General features: G+C 38.1%; 1 protein-coding gene across 7 annotated transcripts in view; it reads left to right on the top strand.

Moving 5' to 3' along the window:
- Positions 1-26,125, top strand: part of LOC112205572 (serine/threonine-protein kinase Nek4-like) — a 497,070-nt gene that overhangs the window by 353,212 nt on the left and 117,733 nt on the right. Inside the window, exon 20 of one of the 7 annotated variants that reach the window (XR_010151571.1) lies at positions 954-1,353. The exons of 1 other annotated variant lie outside the window; for it this stretch is intronic. The gene's annotated coding sequence lies outside the window, so the exon portion shown is untranslated. Of the gene's footprint in view, positions 1-953; positions 1,370-26,125 lie in introns of those variants that run through there. 5 more of the 7 variants (XM_063794596.1, XM_063794597.1, XM_063794602.1 and 2 more) reach the window with 5 other exon arrangements.

Here is a 26,125-nt window from a genome sequence, read left to right as displayed (position 1 = left end):
TTGTCAAGGTTTTATTCCTTCATTGTAACATAAAATCATGATGCATTTTACAATTATGGAAATGATCCATATTCCATTTTGTAGAAAACAATAACAGTATTAACACATACTCACTTCATGGTTGATAGAAGTCTATAGGTGTTATGTATCATTTGATCATTCAGTTCTCACAAAGTCTCACGTGGTAGGCACTACTCTCACTCCCATGTTCAATTTCTGAATCTGAGCTAAGTCCTACAAGAAAGGAAAATGAGGACCTTGAGTTTGACTTGGTCCATATCCAGTCCTTGCTCCTGTCAGCTATGTTAGAGTATCTTTTCTCTTGTATGGTAAATATTTTCTATGACTAATTTAAGGAATCTTACCCTATCCTATAGTCACAAAGTTATTTTCCTAAAGCAGGTATAAATACTGTATTAAATTATTTTTATATTTGAGTTTATTATCTACCTGCAACTGATTTTGTGTGTAGTACAAAATTAAAGATGGATTTGATGTTCCCCAATGAATATTTGATTTCCTGGATCATTGATTGTAAAAGCCATCTTTACCCCATTAATTTCGCTTATAAATTATTTTCTTTTGTATGATTTTGTCTGTTTTTGAGCTCTACTTATTTCATTGCTTTATCTCTATGCAAATATCACATTTTCTTAATTACTAAGAGAATGCATTTAACATAAAAATTACCCATAGCCTGTTATCTTACTCACTGGTCTATTCTGTAAGGAAGAAAGGGAAGAGTAAAAACCTGCATACCTTGCACAAATACCTGTATTCCCAGCTGTACTCTGAATAAAGAGGAGCGTTTAGAACATTGGAATATTACTGATGATACTTATGCCTCCAATGTCCTTGTGAATCTTAGGTAATCCTCCTAATATTAGTCTCCAAGTTAGTTGCTTACTACTTTTTTGGTGAATTCTATTAGAGCTCAATGTGCTTTGTTACAGGTCTCTACTTTTTGTAGCCTGGGGATTTTCTATTCCCCCAACAGCCAGATGAGGCAGAAAACCCTACAGACATCCCTGTGTGCCTCCTGTGCAAGTGCAGTTGCCCCTAGAAGGCAGTCCTCCTGCTGCAGACCACGCCCACCAAGGGCGGAGCCACAGCCACTGCAGCTGAGCTCAGAGCCTTCTGTGGGGTCTGCAGGGGCAAGGCCAGCTGTCCCCTGGGATAGTTTGAAGAATGCAGTTTGTTTGTATAATAAAGATGTTTCTCTACGTCATTCATCTTGCTGATCAAGGACGTTTAACAGCTTCAGACTTTCTTGGTAATATTTGTTCTTGCCTTTTTTTGGCAAATATAGTTAACACTTTTATGCATTTTTTACCTCACATAAACATCATCTAAAACCATTCATATTTCTGTATTGCGTATTAATGCTTTTCATTCCTGTATATAAAAATGCATTCATAATCGCTTTTCAAAATACATTTTCAGTTACCTTTTCAAGCATCATTCTTTACTAATTGAGTGGAAATATCACTTTTATTGAGAAAGACAGATGTTACACAATTTTCATTTTAGTATTTTCTAGAAATTTGCTGTGAAATACCTCAGGTTGAAAAGGAGAGGGACACAGGCTTTTGTGAGGACCATAAGACAAAATTTACTGAGAGTCACATGCTTAAAATGATCTTTCATTGTTTGCACTATATGGCTTAGTTTGTTCTAATTGTGAAAGGTCACAGGCATTAATTTGTGTGGAGGCAACACCAAAAATCCCATTGTGAATGCAGAGAATCACTTTGTTACTGTGCAAGTAAGAATGTCCTCATATTGTTTGTTTTTATTCTTACCAAAAAGCTGTAGACATTGTCTGGAATCTTTGATTCCTTCCAACTTGTTTTTGTAAATGTCTGCATGATGTGTTTTTGTCCAGACAACCAATATATAGACATGTATTTTTTTTTTACTCTTTGATGAGTGATTATTAAATTGTTTTTAGTTTTCATTGAAATAAAAATGCCATTCAGGAAATGTCATACATCTCCAGGCAGCATATATTTTTATAACATGGCCTTGGAGAAAAAGAATTAAAAACTTTATTTTCTGTTATCAGTGAACTAGCAAAATATTTTTAAAAGTTATCACAGGTGTGAGTTTTTTTTAGATTTTATGTTTTTTTGACTCAGTTAATAATATACCTACCTCAGTTATCTAGCTGCTGTGTCAATATCCACTGTTTTAGGCTAAACCTTTTATACTCCTCTGGCATAGTTTGCATGTGAACAGATGGTTCAGTGTCCTAACTAGTGAAGGTGGGATTCCTAAAGCACATTTGAACAGGAATTTAGGACTCAAGAAGCAATTCTGAGTTCTGAGTATATTAAAGGTAGGCTAGATTAAGTTATTATGTTTGGTAAGTTATGTGTATTACATGTATTTTCCAATTAAATTATTTTCAACTTACGATGGGTTTATCAGGAAGTAAACCCATCATAAATTGAGGATCATCTGTAATTTAAATGGAGGTTTCTATTTAAAAGAGCATAATGCATTTCTCATCAGAAGAAGGAAAACCAGTAATTTTTAGGTCCTTTATTTGTGTCCCTGAAAATCTTCATAAATTCTATAAAAAGAGTGAAAACAGGTGAATCAAAACACAGATTCCATTCTGTCGTATAAAACAGAACATCACAAATCATTTTCATAGATAGCTTTTTTCTAGTTTTTGTTTTTTGTTTTACATGATTCAATGGCCTCAGTAATGTCACTTCATAGATTCTACGAAAGAGTGTTTGGAACCTGCTGAATCAAAACACAGGTTCCATTCTGTGATAATAAAAATGTACATCACAAAGCATTTTCACAGACAGCATGTTTCTAGTTTTTTATAGTTGGATATTCGTTTCTTTTAAATTTGGGGATGACCTTGCCCTGCTGTCTTTCACTACATACATACCACAGCTATATAGTTTGCATGGAGTACTGGGTGGCTCTCAATATTTAGGAAAATTAAGATTAGTGGTACCAAATCACAATACAGTAAAATAACGAAGATGATGGAGACCAGGGGAACTGTCTTGTTTTGTTTTGTTTTTAAGAAGATCTGCCCTTGAAATTCTCTGTATAGTGTATAGAAGACCACAGCCCCTGACCACAGCATCACCTGGCAAACAAATATCCATCTATCATTTGGAATAAAAATATCCATAAAGTATCAATGCTCTTGGAATCTTGGATTCTCACAGCTCATAAATGTTTTGGAAATCCTGCCAAAAATGTTTTTTAGATCACTAGACTGAAGATTTCATTGCTTGTGTAGCAGCCAGTTGGGCAAAGTTATCTAACACAAAGCCTATTTTATAATAAGATGTGGAATAGCTTATGCAATTTATTGACCACTGTACTGAAAGTGAAAAACACAATGGTTTCATGGGTCCTTGAAGTACACTTCCTGCTGAATTCATGTCACTTTCCCACTATCATAAAGTTGAAAAATCTTAAGTGAAACATCCCAAGTCACAGAGCATCAAAATGTAATCAGTATATCAGTCACACATAACAACACATTGTAGAAAATGCAGGTTTTGGTTTAGGTGTGGTGGTTCATCCTACTCATAAGCAGTTCTTTCATCTCTAACGGGTCGCCTCTCATCGTGGGCTAATGCTGCAACATGGGCTGTGTCATGTAAAAGCCTGTCTTTTTACAGTTAGAGATAAGATGAAAGCGTTGAAGGCTAAGTTTATTAAAATGACTTCTTCGAGTGGCTTTGCCTTTTCTCCTGGACTGCTCCCATAGTTCTGTGACCCATGTCAATATAGAAAATGGTAGCACAAGCCAACCCTCTCTGCATAGGTGCTGGCATGATTCCTCTCTTCCACTCTTAACACTGGGCTTGGATAATGGCTTGATGACACTGAGCAAAACTCTTCTTAAGACCCTCGGTTTCATCTTCTCAACACAAAAAGTCTCAAAAGTCCTTGCCACACCACAGAAGGAAACTTAAAGCTGTAACTTGACACAATCTTAGGGCTCCTATAATTGTTTTAAGTCTTTCAGGGATTACTGTCCGTCCTTGATTGATGTACAGTGTCTTGCAAACCATTGGTCGATATAATTTTTATTGTTCCATATAATTTCCATTGTTCCATATAAGCTGTCCATTTCTTTACATTTGTTGAGGCATGTCCAAACCATATTTGTTTTTCCACAGCGTTTTGATTCATACCTTCCACAATTACACAATGATTACTGCATTCCCAGCTGTTTGCTTCTAGCTCGCAATACAAAGGAAAAATGTGTGTGAAACTCACAGAGAAAAATCGATAATTAAACTCCATTTGTAACACTAAAGGGAAGATCATAATTGAGCTATACACAGTATCAGTAGGAGTCTCCATGGAAGTCAGCCACTGCGTGTCAATGAATCAAATATTTCACATGGAACTATAAGAAAGGATATCTCTGTCAATTAACTACAATCAAGCATTAGAACGGGGATGTGTTCTAAGAAATGTGTCATTTGTCGAGTTGGTCATTTTATTGTCAATGAAAAGAGACAAACTCTGTAAAATATTTGAAGAGATTTATTCTGGGCCAAATATGGCCCGGGACACAATCTTCAGGAGGTCCTGAGAACACGCACCCAAGGTGGTTAGGGTGCAGCTTGGTTTTATACATTTTAGGGAGGCATGAGATAGCAAATACATATAAGAAATATATTGGTTTGGTCCAGAAAGGCAGGTATTCTAAGAGGGGTGGGGGGTGAAGGTAAACTTAAACATTTTCTGATTGACAATTGGTTGAGTTGGTCTAAAGACCTGGAATCAAAGAAAGGAATGTCTCGGTTAAGATAAAAGGTTGTGGAGACCAAAGTTTTATCATGCAGATGAAGCCTCCAGGTAGCAGGCTTCAGAGAGAATAGGTTTTTGTGTTTATTTTTGTTTTAGAGACAGAGTCTCACTCTATCGCCCAGGCCGGGGTGCAGTAGTGCGATCTTGGATCACTGCAACCTCCACCTCCAGCGTTCAAGCAATTCTTCTGCCTCAGCCTCTCGAGTAGCTGAGATTACGGGATGCGCCAGGGTGCCTAATTTTTGTATTTTTAGTAGAGACAGGGTTTCGCCCTGTAGGCCAGACTGGTCTTGAACTCCTGACCTCAGGTGATCTGCCCGTCTGGGCCTCCCAAATTGCTGGGATTACAGGCATGAGCCACTGCACCTGTCTAGGTTTTAAAATGTTTCTACTCAGACTTAAAGTTGGTATTAATATTAATGCTGGAGAGGTATAATGAGACATGTCCAACCCCCACTTCCTGTTAGGGCCTGAACCAGGTTAAATTTTAAAAGAGCTCTGGCTGAGGGGAAAGTCCATCCAGATGATTGGGCACTCTTAGAATTTTATTTTTTGCTTACATTGTGAACATCATAGAGTGCACTTACAGAGACCTAGCTGGTATATCCTCCTATACACCTAGGCTGTATGCCTATTGCTTCTACGCTACAAACCTTTGCAGTGTGTTACTGTACTGAATATTCTAGCCAATTGTAACACAATGGCAAATATGTGTGCCTGTAAACATATCTAAACATGGAAAAGGTAAGAATACAGTATTAGACATAAAAAATGGCACACCTGTATAGGGCACTTACCATAAACGGAGCTTGCAGGACTGGAAGTTGCTCTGGGTAAATTAGTGAGTGGTGAGTGAAGGTGAAGGCCTAGGACATTACTCTCTGCTTCTGTAGACTTTGTAAACATGGTTTTTGTCCCTTCCATCATTTTCCAGGTGCAGATACGATCTATGGATAAGAAAATTCAGTGTCCATGCCAGGCACGATGGCTCATGCCTATTATCCCAGCCCTTTGGGAGACTGAGGCAGGTGGATCATTTGAGGTCAGGAGTTCAAGAGCAGCTTGGCCAACATGATGAAACCCCATGTTTACTAAAAATACAAACATTAACCGGGCATGGTGGTGCACACTTTTAGTCCCAGCCAGTTGGGAGGCTGAGGCAGGAGAATTGCTTGAACCCAGGAGGCAGAGGTAGCAGTGAGCCAAGATTGCAACACTGCACTCCAGCCTGGGCAATGGAGTGAGACTCTGAAAAAAAAAAGGAAGGAAGGAGGAAGGAAGTAAAGGAGGGAGGGAGGGAGGAAGGAAGGAAGGAAAGGAAGGAAAGAAAATGCAGTGTACAACTCAACACCACCTGGTATCAATACATTGTGGGTGAAAACATTCTAACAAGAAGCTGTAGAATAGGGAGATCTGCAGCTGAACAGACAAGGGACCCAGTGAGAACTCCAAAGACAGTGAAAACTGGAAACATGCAGAGATGGTGGAGGGTGGCAGTGGGTGGGCCTTTCGGGACTTTTCCCCAAGGATAAACACATGTTCACCAATCTCTGTCTGCATGACCTCTTCCGTGTTCTTTGATATTCTCCTAGAAGCCTCATGATTTTCTCATGTTTCTCAGAGAATAATATGTATTTTGTCTTTATCCTTGTACCCAATACCTTGTATGCCTAACTATACATACCTAAATTTCTTAGGGGTGAATTATTCACAGTTAAAAAATGTGCCAACTTTGTAACCAAATGAAATTACCCTGGTTTATACACCCTTCATGTCTTCAGAGTCCTGCCTGCATGCCTATAAGCAAGGGTTAATTTTGAGGTGTTGTATTTTCCTAGTTAACATTGGATACTTACATGTTCTGGGAACTTTTAGGCTATCAATACCCAATTAAAAATTCCAGTTGCTTTATCTTTTACTTCTTTTCCTGCGGTCTTTAAAATATATCTTTTCTTCTATTTGCTTTGGATTTAACTGTCTCTACTTTTTTCTTTTAAGCTTCCTAAGGTGGAAATTTAGATGAGTGATTTTTAGATTCCTCTTTTCTCATATTACACTAAGGCTCTCCGTTTCTCTCTAACCTTCCACATTGCATTCCATGTTGCATTTGATAGGTTGTAATTTCCTTTAAATTTAGTTCAAAATGTTTTTAAAATTTGTCCTGAAATTTCTTCCTTGACCCATGTGTTATTTAGAAGTATGTTATTTTGCTATGTATTTTGCAATTTACCATTTATTTTTCTTTTACTGATTTGTAGCTTAATTCTGTTGTGGTTTGAGTGCATGTGTTGAAGGATTCCCATTCTTTTAAATTTGCTAAGGTGTGTTTTATGGGGGAGAATTTGATCTATCTTAATGAGTGATTCATGTGGGCTTCAGAAGACTCTGCATTCTGGCCATTGTTGGATAGTCTGTGGATGTCAATTATATCAAGTTCATTGATTGTGCTGCTGTGTTCAACTGAATTCTGCTTTTTTTCTGCCTACTGGATCTGTCTATTTCTGAAAGAGGAATGTTGAAGTCTACAACTACAAGGTGAATTCAACTATTCCTCCTTGTGGTTTTAAGTTTCTGCCTCACATAGATTGATGCCTTGTTGTTAGATGCACACTTGTTCAGGATTGTTACATCTTCTCGGACAATTGACACCTTATTATTATGTACTGCATTCTTTATCTCTGACAGTGGAGAATATTTGTCACAATTAATAATTCAATAATAGACATTATCATTCATTAACAACCACATTTTACTTAGATTTTCTCTTTTACTTAACAAATATTTGTGTTCCAGGATCCCATCCAGGATACCCCATCATTTTTAGATATCATGTCTCATTAGGCTCATTTTCCCTATGTTGATGATAATTACATCCCTGATTTGGAATTTCTCTGATGTTTTTCTCATGATTTTACTGGATTATGGATTTGGGGGAGGAGGAAGTTGTCATTTTTATCACATCTTATCAAAGGTAGATATTATCAACACACCTTTTCTGTGTTGATAATTTTATCACCTGGATAAGAGAGACTTATCAGATTACTCCACTGTGAAATTACTCTCTTTTCCCATTTCACCAGTTTCCTTTTTGAAAACATGTCGCTGTACTTCTTTGAGGAGTGCTTTGTATTAGGTTTGTGCCAAAGTAAATGTGGTTTCAGACTGTGAATTGTAAATCATTATAACTAGGCTCAAGCACATCTTTATTAATCAAAATAGGAACCATTACAATCAACACTCTTTTTTTTTGTTTGGTTGTTTGTTTGTTTGTTTGTTTGAGACAAGATCTTGCATTTTCACCCAGGCTGGAGTGCAGTGGTGCAATCTCGGCTCACTGCAACCTCCGCCTCCTGGGTTCAAGCAATTCTCCTGCCTCAGACTCCAGAGTAGCTGGGACCACAGGTGTGTGCCACCATGCCTGGCTAATTTTTGTATTTTTAGTAGAGATGGGGTTTTGCCATGTTGGACAGGCTGGTCTTGAACTCCTGACCTCAGGTGATGCCCCCTCCTCGGCCTCCCAAAGTGCTGGGATTACAGGCGTGAGCCACCGCGCCCTGCCAACACATTTTTGTTGAATGAGAAATAAGTTTGTTTATTCCTGTAGTGTAAAAAGCCATGCTTCGGGATTTGATGAACTATTGGAAAGCATTCTGTGTATCCTGCTGGTTGTGGAAGTGTTTTCCCTGCAAAAAGTTGTCAAGGTGCTTGAAGAAATGGTAGTTTGTTGGTAAGAGGTCAGGTAAATATGGCTGATGAGGCAAAACTTCATGGAAGCCCAATTCGTTCAACTTTTGAAGCATTGGTTGTGCAACATGTGGTCTGGTGGGCATTGTCAAAGAGAAGAATTGGGCTCTTTCTGTTGAACATGCCAGCTTCAGGCATTGCAGTTTTCAGTGCATCTCATCAATTTGCTGAGCATACTTCTCAGACGTAATGGTTTCGCTGGGATTCAGAAAGCTGTAGTGGATCAGACCAGCAGCAGACCACAAACAGTGACTGTGACGTCTTTTTTTTGTGGTGCAAGTTTGGCTTTGCAAAGTGCTTTGGAGCTTCTTCTCAGTTCAACCACCGAGCTGGTAGTCGTCAGTTGTTGTACAAAATCCACTTTCGTCCCACGTCACAATCCCATCGACATTCATTCATTGTTGTTGCTTAGAATAAGAGAAGGTGACCCTTCAAAACGACAATTTTTTTTTATTTTTGCTCAACTCATAAGGCACCCACTTATCGAGCTTTTTCACCTTTCCAATTTGCTTCTAAATGCTGAATGACCATAGAATGGTCGACGTTGAGTCCTTCAGCAACTTTGTGTAGTTGTAAGAGGATCAGCTTCAATGATTGCTCTCAAATGGTCCTTGTCAACTTCCAACTTGTCAAATGGCTGGTCACTACACTCCTCATCTTCAAGTCTCATCTCTTTTGCCAAACTTCTTGAACCACTACTGCTTTGTACGTTCGTTAGCAGTTCCTGGGCCAAATGCATTGTTGATGTTGCAAGTTGTCTCTGCTACTTTACAACCCATTTTGCTCTCGAATAAGAGTTCAAAACATTATTTCCATAGTCTAAAATAAAGTGAACAGCAAGTAGTAAGTCATTAGCAAAAACAATTAAAATGATGTATAACATAGCTACATTAATTTAAGAATGTATTCCAGCATCAAATGGCAAATTCCAACAACGCAAAAACCTCAATTACTTTTGAACTCACCTAATAATTCTCATTGTAGAGATCTTCCACTTCCTTGGTTAGCTGTATTGCTAGGAATACAGCTTATTCTTTTTGTGGCTATTGTGAGGAAGATTGCATTCTTGATTTGGCTCTCAGCTTGAATGATGTTGGTGTATAAAAATGCTACTGATTTTGTACATTGATTTTGTGTCCTGAAACTTTGCTGAAGTTGTTTATCAGATCAAGGAGATTTGGGGCAGAGACTATGGGGTTTGCTATGTATAGAATCATATCGTCTGCAACTGAGGATACTTTGATTTTCTCTGTTCCTATTTTGATGCCTTTTATTTCTTTTGCCTGATTGCTGTGGCTGGGACTTTCAATACTATGTTGAATATGAGTGGTGAGAGAGGGCAAATATAGTATATTCTCACTTATAATCAGCATCTAAACTTTGAGTATACATGGACACAAAGAAGGGGACAACAGACACTGGAGTCTACCTGAGGGTAGAGGGTGGGAGGCGGATGAGGATCAAAAAACTACCTATCAGTATATGTGTTTATTACCTGGGTGACAAAATAATCTGTACACCAAACCCCAGTGACATGCAATTTACCTATCGGTAAATTTTATCTACAGGTAAAGCACATCTGCACATGTATCCCTGAACCTAAAATCAAAGTAAAAAAAGAAAATATGTCACTATACATGGCACTATACATAGAGGGTATTCATGCTTCAACTTCTTATGAAAAGAGTATCTGAAAATGTCGTTGAAGCTTCTTCAACAAGGGCAATTTGGCTGTTTTCCATAATTTATTTCATATTTATCCAATTATTTATTTGTATCCTGGAAAATACTGTATGAAATTATGGCTATTTAATTTACGCTGTTTTATAATTCTTTCTTTATTCTATTGCTTGAATTGTTTCAGTGCTGGCCACTAGAGGTCTCTCAGTTGGCTCCGGTATCATTTTGAAATAACCCACATCATTGTGGTTTGCTTTAGTTTATTTCTTTGGCTGTGTGTGTTATTTCACACTCTTACTTTCAGGCACTCCAAGATGATCCAGGCAAATTGTGTTTATTTCATGCCCAAGCCAAGTATCCACCATTTCTTCAAAGAGTCGCTACAGGGTCATCTGTTGATTGGGGGCCTTGTTAGCTGACACAGCAAAGAAATATACCTGTGTATACTAACACACACATATAAATGTATCTATAAATATTTCCTCATGTGTTCATGTGTGTCTTTATTAAGTTAAATATGAATTCCCCTAATGTCTCTAACACCAACGGCATCTAATCCAGCACCATGTGAGTCAATCTCCCCATTCCCTCTACTTCTTCGTAATCTCTCACTCTAACAGTGAGAAATTTGGCCTCCTTTACTTAATAATTGAGTTCCAAATTACATGTGCAGTGGCTTCAGAATAGTTCATCTATACCCCTAGTGGAACAGCATTACCAACTAAAGTACAGTGCTCATGGACACTCCTTTGGCTTTTAGGCTCAGAATTTCCACTTATTTCCCTAGTTACTAAGGTCAGCATCTTTCCCCACCTTTATAATTTCCCCTCAGTGAGATTGTTTTATACATTTGTTATTCATTTATCTTATTTTGTCTGCATTTCTCCTCCAACATATTAACTAGGTATTTAATTTTCAAACATTTATGTTCACTCTTTGAGTTATAAAGTTCTACAGGGCTTCAAAAACAGTACAATATACCCATCATTACAGTGTCCTTCAGATGAGTCTCACTTCCCTATAGAAGTTCCATGTACTTTACATATTCAGCTTTCCTCCTTCAAAAGCACCTAGTAACGATTAACCGGTTTAACATCTCCATTGTTTTACCTTTTCCAAAGTGTCATATCAATGGAATTATACAGTCTGTAGTCTTTCCAAACTGGCCTTGATCATTTCAAAATATGCCTTTAATTTTTTTGAAGCATATGGTGATTTATATGTGCACTTCCTTAAGAACAAATGGTGTTGAAAATCATTTTATATGCTTACTGGAGTTTGTATTGCTTCTTTGGAGAAATGTCACACAATTTACCAATTTAATTTTTTTATTTTGAAATTTTGTGGGTATATAGTAGGTTTATATATTTATGGGGTACATGAGATGTTTTGGTACAGGCATGCAATGTGTAATAATCACATCATGGAGAATGGGGTTTCCATCCCCTCAAGCATTTATCCTTTGCATTACAAATAATTCAATTACATTCTTTTAGTTATTTTTACATGCACAATTAAGTTGTTATTGACTATAGTCACCTATTGTGCTATCAAATGCTAGACCTTATTCATTCTTTTGTGCTATCAAATACTAGATCTTATTCATTCTTTCTATTTCTTGGGCCTATTAATTTCTAGCCCCCCACCTCCTTTCTAGCCCCCCACTGCCCTTCCCAGCCTCTGGTAACTAACCAGTCATCTACTCTCTATGTCCATGAGTTCAGTTGTTTTGTTTTTAGCTTCTACAAATAAGAACATAGGAAGTTTGCCTTTCTGTGCCTGGCTTATTCCACTTAACATAACTATCTTTAGCTCCATCCATGCTGTTGCAAATAATGGGATCTCATCATTTTTTATAGCTGAATAGTAGGCCATTGTATATATGTACCACATTTTCTTTTTCCATTCATCTATTGATGGACACTTAGGTTCTATGGTATTGTTAAAGAAAACAAAACCAGACACTAAAGTGGTAAGGACAGATTTTAATTCGTAATGACTATTGTAATAGCGGGGAGGATCCAGAGTAAACTGAACTCAACTTTGAATTGCACAGTGGAAAGCGGGCTTTTTAAAGGAAGAATGAGGGAGTGGGGTAGGGGAGAGGGATGAGCAGGGCCTTACTAGAGTTGAAACTGCCTTTGCAAATATTATGTCAGTGAGAAAAAATGTAACAGTAAGCTAAACTAACCCACCCCCTTTCTTGCCTTTCCCTTAATTATTTCTGGGCTGTTGGGCTGAGCTAACTTTGTAAGAAATTTAGGCTACAGTGTAAAAGATAATAGGCCTTGCCTAAAACTCAACTGCTTTTGTAAAGCTAATGGGAGGCTTATCAGGATGTGGGGAGGAGAGGCGCCTGGGTCCTGCTAAGGTGCAGACATTATCCGGAGGTTATAAGACATGCAACTTCCCCAATTACTCCTGCAAATAACACCACTATTGTAGATTGGCCTTTTGAGATATCTTTCCAGGTTTTTTACAAGTCTGACACCTATGGCTCCACCTAAACCTGACGGTTCCACCTGGACTGCCAGTCCCACCCACGCCTAAGGCCCCACCAGAAGCGATTTGGCCCTCAGGAGAACAGCCTCGACCCCCACTATGATTTCATCTCCACCCCAACTAATCAGCAGCAAGCACATGTTACCTGACCACCCCCACCTCTTCCCCCAAATTGCTTTTAAAAAACCCTAATCTATGCAATTCAGGTGAGATGATTTGGGTATAAACCCTATCTCCCATGTGGTGTGGCCAGCCCTGTGTCTATTAAACTCTTTCTCTACTATAATGCCTTGGTCCGTCTTTATTCACCGGGCAACAAGAACCCTTCAGGTGGTTACAGAGTCAGGAAAGTGAAAAACCACAAAGGCTGGTTAAGCGTAACTGTGCTTAGGCCAGCTGTGTCTGCTAGCTGGCAGTTATTGAGGTTAGGATTCTATCTTTCCACAGAGAATAGGAGACAGAAGCCCTATCCTTCCCAATGATAACATTTCAAAGCAATGACTTTCAGGTCTTTGAGAAAGGCTCTCTTGAGTTGAAAGAGAAACATATGTATCTCAAAGGGACAGAGGAAGGATTCAAAATGGTAAGCTTTTTAATAATTGCTCTAAGAAAGTGTGGCCAGGGGCCTATTCTCAGGTGTTGGCTAGAACAAAAAGTAAATTTTTTTGGCAGTCTTGACTCATACTGCAGTTAACGACCTTGCGCTAGTAGAAGCTGTTTTAGTGTTTGGCTAAGTCTTTTAATGTGGAGAGAGAGGGGTTAATGTGGTAGGAGAGGGGTTGAATGAAATAATTTATACGGGGAGTCTGCAGTTCTTATTTGTAGGTCACAGTTAAAGTCTAGTCCAGAAGAGGGCTCAGAAGAGCCTAGCTAGAGTTTGACCAAGAAGTGAATCTCTGTCACTATCAAAGATTATATTGGATCCCGAAATTCATACAGAATCTCAATGGACTCTGAATAATCAAAGTAATCTTTAAAAAGAACAATATTGAAGGTCTCATACTTCTTGATTTCAAAACTTATTACAAAGCTACAGAAATCAAAACGGTGAGGTGCTGGCATAAAGACAGATATATAGACTAATAGAACAGAGAGCCCAGAAATAAGCCTTCACATATGTAGTCAAAGGATTTTTTGTAAAGATGTCAAGGCCATTCAACTGAGGAAAGATCGTTTTTTCAACAAATGGTGTAGGGAAAATTGGGTATTCCCACACAAAAGAATGAATTTGGAGCCTTACCTTATACTGTATATTTTAAAAATTCAAAATGGATCGAAATCTAAATATAAGAGCTAAAAGTCTAAAACTCTTTGAAGAAAACATAGGTGAAAAGTTTAATACTATCAGACTTAGCAGTGATTTACTGGATATGCCACCAAAAGCACAGGAAACAAAAGTAAAAATTTATAAATTGAAGTGTATCAAAATTAAAACCTTCTGTGTATCAGAGAACACAATCCATACACTAAAAAGGCAATCGACAGAATGGGAGAAAATATTTGCAAATCCTATATCTGATAAGGAGTTCATATTCAGAACATGTAAACAACTACAACTCAACATTAAAAAAACTGATTTTAAAAAATGGGACTTTTCCCCATTTTTAATTCAAGTCCCCAAATGGGACTTGAATAGACATTTCTCCAAAGAAGATACATACATGGCCAATAAGCACATGGAAGGATGCTGAATATCATGGTTATCAGGGAAATGCAAATCAAATGCACAATGAGATATCACCTCAAACCAATCTGGATGATTACTATACAAAAAAAACTGTGAAATCCAGAAAACAAAAAATGTTGGTGAGGTTGTGGAGAAATTGGAATCCCTGTACACTGTTGGTGGGGAGACAAAATGGTATACCCTCTAGAGAAAGCCATTTGGTAGTTCCTCAACAAGTTAAAAATTGTATTACCATATAATCCAGAAATTTAATTTCTGGGCATGTACCTCAAAGAATTGAAAGCAGAGTCTTGAAGAGATATTTGTGCACTCATGTTTATAGCAGCATTATTCACATTAGCCAAAACGTGGAAGCAATTCATGTATCCACTGACAGATGAATAGATGAACAAAATGTGGTACAGGTTAAGTATCCTGTATCCAAAATGCTTGGGACTAGCAATATTTTAGACTTTGGATTTTGGAATATTTGCATCACATGTAGAGGATGAACATCCCTAATCCCTAAATATCCAAAATTCAAAATGCTCCAATGGGCATTTTCTTAGAGCGTCATGCTGGCACTCAAAAAGTATCAAATTTTTGAGCATTTCAAATTTTGCTTTTTTGGATTAGGGATACTTAACCTGTCTACATACAATGGACTACTATTCAGGCATAAAAGGAAGGACATTCTGATAGATAATGCTCAATGAATAAACCTCGAGGATATTATGGTAAGTGAATTAAACCAGTCACAAAAAGACAAATTCTGTATGATTCCACTTATACAAACTACCTAGGGTAGTCAAATTCATAGAGACAGAAAGTAATATGGTGGTTGCCAAGAGCACAGGAGGGAGGAATGGGGAGTTACTCTTTAGTGAGTATAGAGTGTCAATTTTGAAAGATGAAAAGAATTTGGGAATTAATCACACAACAGTCTGAATGTACTTACTACTACTGAACTGTACACTTAAACATTTGTAAAATAGCCAGGCACAATCACTTGGACCTATAATCCCAGGTACTCCGGAAGCTGAGGCCAGAGGACACATTTGAGCCTAGGGGTTCAGGGCTACATTGAGCTATGATCCTGCCACTGCACTCCACCCTGGGCAACAGAGTGAGACTCCATCTTAAAAAAGAAAATGATAGATGTTATGTTGTATGTATTTTACAGGTGAAGTTTTTAATTTTAAAATGTTTAAAAATGCAAAATTGCTACCTAAGACATACACTGCATTTTTAAAACATTTTTATATTTTAAAAATTACACATATGGCAAATATATATATTTATATATATTTTTATATATTTATATATATTTATATATATTTATATATATATTTGTATATATTTATATATTTATATATATTTATATGTATTTATATATTTTAATATATATTTATATATTTTTATATATATTTATATATATTTATATATTTATATATATTTATATATATTTATATATTTTATATATTTATATATATAATTCATTTTATATATATATTCATTTGCTACTAAGACGTGTGTGTGTGTGTATATATTATTTATATATGTAAAAGTTGACCAGACACAGTGGCTCACGCCTGTAATCCCAGCATTTTGGGAGGCCAAGGCAGGTGGATCACTTGAGGTCAGGAGTTTCAGATCAGCCTGGCAAACATGGTGAAACCCCATCTCTACTAAAAATACAAAAATTAGCTGGGCGTGGTGGTGTGCACCTCTAATCACAGCTACTCAGGAAGCTTAGGTAGGAGAATTGCATGAACCTGGGAGGCAGAGGTTACAGTGAGCCAAGATGGTGCCACTGTACTCCAGCCTGGGTGACAGAGCAAGACTCTGTCTTAATAATAATAATAATAAAATTAACAAAACTATGAGTCTAGGTTCAGGAACAACTCAAAAGATGATTTAAAAACAGAGTGCAGAAATTATTGTGGTGGGGCCTGGAGCTCATTTCTTGACTTTGCAGCTTGTTTCTTGACAGAGCAGCTATAGGAGAGAAGATAAAATTTTCCCTTTGCTCTCTGAACGTTCACTGAAAAATCAGCTGGCAAAAGGCAGATTAATAGGAGAAAAGGCATACAAAATTCTATTTTAACATGAATAGCACAGTGAACCTCAGACTGATTACCCAGTAACCCAGTGTGTTAGGCAGTGTACTACAGAAACTTACATACCCTTTTCATAAGGGAGGGGAGATGGGGAATGTAGGCAAGACTTTGGAGGGGCATTCAGTCATTAGAGAAGATAAATGGACCCAGGAGGTGGGAGGTAGACATTAGGGGAAGGTGAGGGGCAGAGCTGCACAGGAACAAAGGTTGTTTTATTATGCAGATAATGTCTTCCTGGTAATCTCTTGGAGCTGCCCTCAAAAGAAGATGGTAAGTCTGTCTAGGCATGGTTAGGACTCCCTGTCTTTTCTATGCTGAATGATCTTTCCTAGTTCTTGGATGAGATCCCCAGGGAGGGGTTTTAATACAATTACATTTCTTTCCAAAAGAAACTTTCTTGGTCAGATAAGGAAATTTCAGACACAGCCCCTCTCTACCATTGGAGATAGGAAGAAGGCAGGATTACAGGGACCTTGATTCTGAGGCAGCTTCTAAGGCCTCTCAGCATGTCAAAGCACAAGTCTTTGGGGTATCACTCTCTGAGCCCTAGCAAAATACACTGATTTGTGTATGAAAAATGGAGCTTACAGCTCAGACAGAAAATCTATCCTTAATAACGGAATTTTCAACTCGATGTGGTTTACCACATGTACAGTATGAAAATATGTCATTTACGGCTCATGCCTATAATCCCAGCACTTTGGGAGGCCGAGGCGGGTGGATCACGAGGTCAGGAGATGGAGACCATCCTGGCTAACACGGTGAAACCCCATCTCTACTAAAAATACAAAAACTTAGCCGAGCATGGTGGCGGACGCCTGTAGTCCCAGCTACTTGGGAGGCTGAGGCAGGAGAATGGGCATGAACCTGGGAGGCTGAGCTTGCAGACAGCCAAGACGACGCCACTGCACTCCAGCCTGGGTGACAGAGCTAGACCCTGTCAACAAAAAAAAAAAAAAAAGAAAAAATATGTCATTTATATTCAAAGCATCAAATAAAAATTTTTTTATTTCTTTTTATATGTGGACATATGAATTTAGGCTTGCCAGAATATAATTATTAATTCTAGCAAATGTGCATTGTCATATTTTGCCCAAATGTTTAATCAAATAAATGAGTTTAAAATTATCTCATTTCCAAAGAAGCAAAATTCAGCTTATTATTCTAGATGTTTTACTTATGAGTTTACTATTTACCCCGTTACTGTTATTTCTGGCCTTCTGTGGCAGTATTGCCATCCACTGAAACTGTCCCCATAAGAGGAGCATTCGTAGGTTTTTAGGAATACTAAAAATACAAGTCACTCCCCATCTGTTATCTGTTGTTTCTTCCCCCAAAATTTGTGTGATCCCTGCAATGGATGCTTACATTCATTCTTTTTATTTGCAAATCACTGACTCTTAAAATGAAAACTATTAAATTGTAGAACCACTCAGCAAGATGTACAAATTAAAATTATATTATAATAGGGAACCTAAGCTCAGTGTACGTTATTAATGCAGAGGAAAAGTATTTAAGAACAACTTGAGTGGTAGGGGGTCAGTTTCTAAAGTGAGATGATGAACAAACTGTGTTGACCTGGAGGTTCCTTCTCAACTCGAGATGTCACATTCACTAGAAGGGGCAGGAACAAACCCCCAGGTTGGTCAGGACTGTCTCTCCCTATCTCAGGAGATTGCATTCTGGGCTGATTCTACAGTTATTCTTGAGAATTGCAAGTGAGAAAGGGGGAGAATCCATTTGATTTACCCTCTGATAACCAGAGAACTGCATTACATTTTAACCTCAAAAAGTTATATTGTTCCCCATTGTAGTAATCCTCCTCCCACTCATAGCCTTGGCAATTATTGATCATCTTGATCTCAATAGATTTGCCTTTTCTAGAATGTCATATAAATGAAATCATTCTGTATGTAATAATTTAGGTATGTTTTTTCTCAGTTAGAATAACACTTTTGAGATTTATCATATTGTTTCATGTATCTGTAGTTTTTCTTTTATGTTGACTTGTACTCTTTCCTATTCTTTCTTGAATGAAAATACCACAATTTGCTCATTATTTTTATGGATATAAAATGCTATCAATATGGATAACTTCACGGATATAAACAGTCTAAATGGTCATTGTGATTTCAATTCACATCAATGAGCATAGTATGGACTTATTTGCCATTCATATCTATTGATTAATGGTTACCATTTTATTTTATAATGTTTATTAATTTATTATTAAATTTAATCTTATATGTATAATTCTCTATACAAGATTAATCACAGTTATACACTGAAAATAATATTTCATGCTGAGCCTCTGGCATCTTTTGCCATTTTCTTAAGTGACATTCAAAAGCAACAATTATAATAATTTTTAATTGAATACATTACTTTTTCTGCTTTATAATATTTATTTCCTATATACAAATTATTTCTTAACCTAAGATCACAAAGATTAACCTCTATGTTTTCGTGTGTGTGTGTGTATGTGTGTGTGTGTGTGTGTGTGACAAGGTCTCACTCTGTCATCCAGGCTGTAGTCTAGTGGCACTATCTTGGCTTACTGCAACTTCCACCTTCCAGGCTCAAGTGATCCTCCTACCTCAGACTCTCAAGTAGCTGAGACTACAGCCACCACCATGCCCGGCTAATTTTTTTGTGTTTTCATACAGCCAAGATTTCATCATGTTGTCCAGGCTGCACCCAAACTCCTGGGCTCAAGTTATCCACCCCATTGGGCCTCCCAAGTGCTAGGATTACAGGCATGACCCATTGCGCCTGGCTGTTTTTTAGAAATTGTCTATCTTAAGGTTTTACATTTTAATCTATGATAAATTTTGAATAATTTTTAATATCTACTACAAAATAAGGGTGAACATTTTGGTTTTTATTTTTGGTATATGAATATTCAATTGTTCAAGAATCATTTGTTGCAAACTCTGTCCTTTCTCCATTAAATTTCTTTGGAACATGAGTCAAAAATCTACCAACCACATACGTGTAGGTCTATTTCTGGGTGCTAAGCTGTTTCATTTATCTAAATATATATCCTTACACCAAAGCACACTATCTGTACTAATACTGCATTATATTAAATTTTGAAATAGGTAAAGTGAGTACCCCAACATTGTTCCTCCTTTTCTTAATGTGTTTGGCTATTCTACTTTTACTTTCTAATACAAATTTTAGAATCTATTTGTCAATTTCTACAAAAAAAATCATAATGGGATGTTGATTGAGGATTTAGTGAATGCATAGATTAAAATGTAAGAATCGCTCTCTTAATATTGACCTTCCAATTCATGAAATTAGTGTATCGCTGTATTTATTTAGATCTTTTAAAACTAATCTCATCAGTGTTTCCTAATTCCCAGAGTACAATTTTTGCCAGATTTATCTCTAAGAATATCATTTTTATACTGCTGTAAATATATTTTAACTTCAATGCTCAATTTTTCATTATCGCTATAAGGGAAGACAGTTGATTTTCACCTATGCATTTTTGCAAACTAAGAAAATCTAGTGACAACCATGTGGTATATATATTGCTACATGTGAGGCATGGACAAATGAACAACAAACATACATTTCTCCTATATTTGAGACATCAGTCAAGCTGATATTCGAACATATAGGCAATAAAAATCAGATTAGAGAGGCTGCATAGTTATGTGGAAATCCACAAAATGCATGTGCATACAACACTAATTTAAATGGTCACTGCAGGTATCCTGCAGGAAGTAATTTAAGATTGAAAACATGAATAAGTAGCTGAAAAACGATGCAAATTTAAGCTGGGAAAGACAAAAGAATGATTAGTATTCATGTAGAAACCACGACATGTATACAAGTCAAAATATTTGAGGCATCACAAGAATAGCAATTTCAGAACACATGAAGGAAGTTACAAATCTATGTCAGGGCTAGATTTTTAAGAAATTATGTGGGGTTGAGGCTCAGCCCCTGCATTGGCAAAGAAAAAGTTATGGGTGATGAAAATAGACAACCTAAAGTCCTGGAAAAGAGTCCACACAAAATTTTAGTATTTTCAAGGTAGAAGCTTCTCTTGACTCAGTTGGACCTCCCTGTGAAAAATAGGAAATCAGAAAAGGAACTTTCCACCTAGAAAACGAATTTCAGTACCAAGCATAGATTGCTTTCACGCCTAAACCCCTCCTTACTTGCATTGCAGAAGTACCTGCTATACTGTAGTTTTTGGGCATGAGGGACCCCTGTGCTCACAGCGCCATCTAGCATCAACAGAAAGGGGGGCTGATGGCAGCTTTAATAAATTCAGGAGAGGAAAAAAAAAACACAAAACAAAACAGATGGCGGCCCAGCATCCAGGAACTGCTGTGTTCATTTGAGTAGGATTTTTCTTATATTCGTTTAAAAACTGAAACATAATTCATAATTGCTGCAGGGGTTAGGGGTGAAATGCAATTGGTAACCATTCCCAGTAAAGACTCAGGGAATCCTGGCCCAAGACCACATTTCCTGTCATTTAACGCAAGGGTTAAAAGGTCGAAGTGAATCCCATTACGCTAATTGATTTCATTTACAAACATGGATGTATAGGAGTGTGTTACTATGCACGGAATCATACTTCGGATGTGACTGTAAAACGAGTTCAGCTGATTTTGCACTGTCACATTAAACCCGGCACCGTGTGTTTCCATATACATCACGCTCCTCTTTGGTAGCACTACAGTTCATAAGATGAATGTAATTTCTTAGATTACAGCCTTAACTGGTTATTACTCTTTCAATGTTTTCTAATGTGATATAGATGTCGGACGTATTCGCTCAAGTATACGTGGCGGGGCCGGGGTCCCGACCGTCTGTCGGAGCGAGCTGTGCCGCAAAGCCCAGCTACTCCGATCTCACAGGGATGGTGGCAAGAAATGCGCCATTGTTCGGCGCAGCGAAACAGCCCGCAGTGCGCTGTGGGAAGGTCACATGACAGAGGGGGAAGACGGTGGCCGGCAGGAGCCGATCCACTGCGCGCCTGCGCGGCTCCGGTGGCGTGGATGACGCTGGTCTCCCGTCACCGTTTCCGTTTCCGGGCGAGTCTGTTCGGCTTATGGCGTCTGCTAGGAGTCTCCTATCTGGCGTTTGTGCCGCAGAAAACCTTTAACCTGCGTTTTACCCGTAAACATTTTCCTTTTTAGGCTTCCTATCATTGTTTTGGTTCTTGCTCCTGTATTAACTTTGTTTTTGGTTTTTTCTTTTTTTTTTTTTTCAAGACGGAGTCTCGCTCTGTCGCCCAGGCTGGAGTGCAGTGGTGCGATCTCGGCTCACTGCAAGCTCCGCCTCCCGCGTTCACGCTATTCTCCTACCTCAGCCTCCCGAGTAACTGGGACTACAGGCGCCCGACATCACGCCCGGCTAATTTTTTTAATTTTAATGGAGACGGAGTTTCACCATGTTAGCCAGGATGGTCTCGATCTGCTGACCTCGTGATCCGCTCGCCTCGGCCTCCCAAAGTACTGGGATTACAGGCGTGAGCCACCGCGCTCGGCCGTATTAACTTTGTTTTAACCTAAGTTTTGTTTCTTTTTCCCATAAAAATACCTTAGTGTTTATGCAACACTGTCTTTTCATAAACGTTGCACAGACCATGATTTTATACCCTTTCTTTTAAATATTAATTTTCATTTCTCTTTTTTCTGCATTCGTCTGAAAAATTGAATTATTTTTCAATAATTCTGAAATTACTGTCATTTTTTAAGGGATACTTCTTTAATCATGTTTGTATTTTCCCTAAGATTCTCGATTGACTCTCTTTTATCTTTTCCAACTAAGCACCTGTTTTACGAGAGGTATTGTGGGGGCTTCAAGGTCAAACTTTTCCCCCAATGCCTCTATATCCATTATAAAATACCATTTTTTATTTTAACAAAAAGTTGTACAAGGTTGAAAGAAGTTTCTCAGCTATATGCTTTTCTCTGTATCCTGACTTCCCTTACTTCATCACTCTATCCATCACTTTACAACTGATCATTCAATCCCAAAATTCTTTTACTAATCGGCTTATTAAATTTGTGCCTTCCATTTGAAGAACTGGGGGTTACCCAAGGCCTGATTTTTCCTAGGACACTGGGAGAACACAAGATCTGGTTCCCAGTGCCAGAGAGATGGTCACCTAGGAAGAAACAAGTCATAGGTCAGACAAGAGCCACAAGGGCGTCTGCCATTCTATACACGTTTCCTGTTAGACAGACGCTTGGTTATGGGTCAGACAGTTATGGCTTAGGGCATTGGCCACGTAAAAGAAGTATCCCGTGAACGGCACACTGTAAACACCCATTTCCAGTTCCCCTTCATCTCCCATTACTGCAGAGTTGATCGCCATTCTGGTACCAGGACCTGGATATAGTTGTGAGTTCCCAGAACCGGAGGTCAGAATTGGCCTGTACAGTACCTGTAGGAGTCTAAATGAGGGCTACCTACTGGAAGTCAATGAAACAAAGATTTAAGGTGGATCTAAATGGAAATACATATATCTCAATTAAACTGCTATACACATAATAGTCTGATTTTGTACATATGAACTTGAAAGTATAAAAAAGTAATTCATAAATGAACTCGCAATATTTTGAAACTAATTGTGATCTGCATTGGATTTTGAATCAGAAGTCATGGATGTCTTCCACCGTCTGTGCCATGAAGAGAGATGGCAATGAGGCATTCATTAGTAAATGAGGCTGCACTACTCTTGTGATTTCAACCTGTCCTGCTGACACCTTTGTGCATGTTTTGCTGCAGGTGACATTACAGAAGGAAATAGCAGAAGGTTTCAAAACAAGTTCATCCATGTGCAGACAATGAAAACTATGCCATGGCTGCAAGAAGGCTAACAGAATTATAACATTTGACAGAAAATAATACAAAAAAGTGAAATATGATAAGAAGGATATGGAAATATTTATTAAGGGAGCCATATTAGTAGAGCTGCATCTTACAGAACAAGAACATCTTCCTTGATCAAAGGGGCAAAACTTTCCAGGAGAGAAAAGGAGCATATGAGGTAGAAATAGCGTGATCCATAAGAGGGTCTCTACAATGGCTTGAGAATGGGGAGACAAGAAGAGTCAGGGAGACAGCAGGGTTTACACCTGTTCTGAGAACAGAAAGGAGCAAAAAAAAAATGTTCATTTTCAAGTTCAAATCCTCTTCAGATTGAAAGATAGAGTTAATTGGGGAAAAGACAAGAATATAGTAAAGAGTTTGAGAGATTCATTCATATGTAAAATTCAATATTAAAAGAATCTGTGTTGCTTTTTGGCCACTGCATGTGTTGGGCTCACAGGGGAAAATATTTTTAAAATTTGTGTCCTCTGATTTCAGTCCAGTGGGAATTCAGAAAACTTAACAAAATCCAAACTATAAGTGGAAGCGTGCCCCTGGGAACTGAGAGGACAGGCATGAGACCTGTAATGGGATGGACAAGGAAGGCCTCTAGGATGAGGAACATTGGAGGAGATTCTGAAGATTGAGGAACGGTTTTTGACCAAGCAGAGGAGGGGAATTAGAAGAGGAAAAAGACTGTCCATTGCACAGGCCAGGGCATGAGAAAGGGGCAGTGGATTTCAAGGAATTCTGGGAGCTACTATTTGTAAATTATAGGAGTAAAAAGGGAAGAGCACTGTGGGACTGGGTGTTAATCCAGTGTAGATGTTTCTCCATGAACATATACTTGTTCACACAGCTGAGCCTAGTCTACATGTCTCCTTATGTTCTTTGGTATTCTCCTACAAGCCTCATGATTGTTTTTGGTGTCTCAGAGCATAACATGCGTTACAATTCCAGAAAAATATGCAAGGGCTGGGAGGAAGAAATTTGTATTATTTCACTCAAGTAACGTCCCATTACCTTTGTAATAGTCTGTGTTTCAAGTACGTCCCATATCCTGTCCACTGTCAGGCGTGGCAGATTATACTACAGGGTTTTGTAAAACAACAGGTAGGGTTCATTGAGCACCATCTTATGGTCTACCTGTCACATCGGGTCTTTTCCAATCTGCAGTAGTTTCTCAGTCTATTTTGCATGACTTTGACCCTTTTGAAAAGAACTGATCAGGAATTTTGTGGGGTGTCCCACAATATGGATTTGTCTCATGTCTTCTCATGATTAGACTGGGGACATGGGTAAATTAAACATGTCTAAATTTGATGACAAGAAAAACTGTACAATATACTATTAAGTAAGGTAAGGCTAGGCACAGTGGTTCATGCCTGTAATCCCAATCCTTTGGCAGGCTGAGGCAGGAGAATTGCTTAAGCCCAGGAGTTCAAGATCAGGCTGGGCAACATGGTGAGACCCCCATCTCTACAATAAATTTTAAAAATTAGCCGGGGTTCGTGGCACTTGCCTGTAGTCCCAGCTACCCAGGAGGCTGAGGCAGGAGGATTGCTTGAGCCTAGGAAGTCAAGGCTGTAGTGAACCGTCTTCATGCCATTGCACTACAGCCTGGAAAACAGAATGAGATCATATCTCTCATTTTGGGGAGGTGGGGGGACAGGGTCTCACTCTGTCACCCAGACTGGAGTGCAGTGGCGTGATCTTGGCTCACCACAACCTCCGCCTCCTGGGTTCAAGTGATTCACCTGCCTCAGCCTCTTGAGTAGCTGTGATTACAGGACTGTGCCACTACTGCCCGGCAAATTTTTGTATTTTTAGTAGAGATGGGGTTTCACCATGTTGGCCAGGCTGAGAGACCATATCTCAAAAGAGAAAAAAGAAATGCAAACTTAGAAAAATAAGCAAAAAAGGGAAATGTCAATTAGCAAACTTAGAATACTGGTAAACTTCACGGGGTTAGGAAGTGGATTGAATTGGAGAATTGCACACATGGGGCAATGTTGGTAATGTTCTGTTTATTAAACTAGGAAGTGACTTTTTAAAAAATATTAATTTTTCTATTAAATATTTTTAAATGCTTTTATATTTACAGAGCAGTTTCAGAGACAGTGCAGATGATTTATATATACCCCAAACACAGTTTTCTTACTAATCTCTTAAATTAGTGTTGCAAATTTCTCAAAATTAAACTAGTGTTATATATTATAATTCAATAACATCACACTTTTGTCCAGATTTCTTAGTTTTTTTTTTTATTGTCCATTTCATGTTCTAGGATTTCATCCAGGATATCATGTATTCCTAGACTCCTTTGGCTTTGACAGTTTCTTAGATCTTTCTTGCTTTTGAGGTCATTGACATCCCTCATGTGGGATTTCACTGATGTTTTTCTAATGTTTTGACTGGAGTTGTCAGTTTTAGGGAAGAAGATTACAGACGGAATATGCCATCTCATCACATCATATCAAGGGTACACACTATCAACATGCTTATTACTGTTGACATTAACTTGATAATTTCCATGAGATAATTTAGGTCAGGGATCTCCATTTCTTCAAAGAATCTTAGTTCTTTATATTGGTGAATAGTAAGGTAATTTTTGTTCCCCTTTCCATGTTGACCTTTTTAAAAAGAAGTCACTGTGCCCAGCACATATTTAAGAATTGGAAAAACATGCTCCACCTCCTGCTAGGCAGAGCTTCTACAATGCCATTTGTGTTTCTTTGCCATGGACAATTTCTCTATTTTGCCC

This window comes from Pan troglodytes, chromosome 16 (genome assembly GCF_028858775.2).
Source record: "Pan troglodytes isolate AG18354 chromosome 16, NHGRI_mPanTro3-v2.0_pri, whole genome shotgun sequence".
NCBI lineage: Eukaryota > Metazoa > Chordata > Mammalia > Primates > Hominidae > Pan > Pan troglodytes.
The sequence above is the reverse complement of the archived record's forward strand: the minus strand, read 5'-3'. Positions and strand labels throughout refer to the sequence as shown.